This window comes from Rutidosis leptorrhynchoides, chromosome 5 (genome assembly GCF_046630445.1).
Source record: "Rutidosis leptorrhynchoides isolate AG116_Rl617_1_P2 chromosome 5, CSIRO_AGI_Rlap_v1, whole genome shotgun sequence".
Classification (NCBI taxonomy): domain Eukaryota; kingdom Viridiplantae; phylum Streptophyta; class Magnoliopsida; order Asterales; family Asteraceae; genus Rutidosis; species Rutidosis leptorrhynchoides.
In genome coordinates this window covers 81,850,185-81,852,088 of record NC_092337.1, presented here as the reverse complement: position 1 = coordinate 81,852,088, position 1,904 = coordinate 81,850,185, and the positions used below count along the sequence as shown (strand labels likewise).

Below are 1,904 nucleotides of genomic sequence, written 5' to 3'. Positions count from 1 at the left end.
ATCTTAGGAAGAAAGTATCATCTTAGGTGGTCTGACTTGCATTTTTTGTAATATATATTAATTGGATAGGATAGGTAGTTCACGTCGTATCTTGATAAGTCGTAAGATAAGTGGAGAAAGAAGGCTGTGAAATGCAATTTACTTACAAATGTTGAATGTTTTTTATGCTTAAATTATTATATGCTAACAGAAACCCCAAAGGGGTGGTTGAGTGGTTGGGTGCTTGGGAATCTCCAAAGGGGACCCAAGTTCAATCCCCACCAACCTCACTTTGGGCCTTGCCTTTCAAAAAAAAAAAAAAAAAAAAATTATATCCTAACAGTTCCTTCATAATCTGTTCACAACTAGGACCGGATAACAGGATTAAATCAGATCATACCCGTGAGAAATTTCAAGCAGATACATCTCGTGTATCATCCACTGTTAATGATCCAGTCAGTTCCAAAACTCCCGCTGCGTCACAAACTCTGGTACTAATGTTCTGTCTTCCTATGTTCTCTTTTTTCATATTAGTAGAGATGGCAATTTGGATTGGTTGTGTAATGTGTGAAAACATGTTGGGTGGGGTTGATCCAAAACAGTTTTTTTTTTTTTTTTTTTTTTTTTATGTGCTTATTATTAGAGTGTATTATAAATCAGTAAGTAATGTGTTTAGTATGTCTTGTGTCAAATAGAATGCAATTACTTTAATAAAAATGTGTTATACTCGCATATAAGAATAACCTTTTCAGTTTGACCTGTTACAGATAAATTACAAACCAACATGATTCTTTGTGTACTTGTATCAATTACATGTGTTGGTATCATAATTAATTAATCCCTTTTGTATGTATATCACAAAACGATTATATCAAAGAGAAGGGTGTTGATGATTGCTTTCTTGATGATTGGCTTGCTGCTAGTATTAGTCCCCGAGGTTGTTAAATCATCCAAGAAGAAAAAGAAAAACCATGAGACTTATCCTCAGTTCGATCTTAATGATCCACGGGCGGTAATGTTTTGTCTTCTTCCTATGATTTATTCAACCATTTTTTTATTTTATTTTTTGTATATGTATTTCAGGTGATGTATTTAATATGCTTTGTCTGATGATTTACTTCTTATACTTGTTATGTAGAGTGACTCTGACCTACAGATTATGAAAGTGCTTAATGAATATAATCGTCGGAATCGTGCCATGATCGGTAATTGCACATGAATATCTTTTGTTATACTTTTATGGATTGAATTGAATGTATAGTATGATGAGGTTACAAATCTTTTATACTCACAGCTGAAATGGAAGAGGGAGAAAGAGTTCGTGTGGATCAAGTGGAGAACCTTAGAGAACTTCTGAAATCTGTAAGTCGATGATATTAAGGTAGAAATAGACGACGACAACAACTCTTCTCTTGGAAACTAAGCACCATGATGTGATTCGTATCTTAATGAAGTAGTATTAGTTAATGAAGTAGTATTAGTAGTTAATTAAATTTCTCGAAAGTACTAGTCTACTTTGAATTCTCGGTATCAATTGTAACAGTTTCGTGGAAACTAAATACCCGATCGTGCTTTTGAAACTAGGTTTCCTTGTTCAGAATTTGGTCTAAATAGCTTATATTTAGCTAATGTTTGGTAATTGTTGCATATGCGTGATGTTGGGAGTAACTTAATGGTGGTTGTCTTATATCTCTGCTTACTGTTTGTATCTTTAATATTTAAATTTAAATATTATATAAGATATTATATATTATATTTATATATTAACATTAAATTGCAATGTATTTTGGAAAAGCTTAATAGTGTGTATAAGGTATTCATTTGTTAGAAAACTTGTTATCTAGGTCTTTCTACTAATGAGGAAGCAGCCAACTTGGTTCTAGTGTTTCTATATGAATATTACTTCTTTTTAACAGCTTATACCA

The 1,904-nt window shown here is 32.3% G+C and overlaps 1 long non-coding RNA gene across 1 annotated transcript; it reads left to right on the top strand.

The window, feature by feature from the left end:
- The first annotated feature begins 348 nt into the window (after window positions 1-348).
- Window positions 349-1,184, top strand: LOC139847333 (uncharacterized). The gene is made up of 3 exons (XR_011759451.1): window positions 349-470; window positions 857-991; window positions 1,118-1,184. It is a non-coding gene; the product is annotated as an uncharacterized lncRNA (long non-coding RNA).
- Window positions 1,185-1,904: the final 720 nt, after the last annotated feature.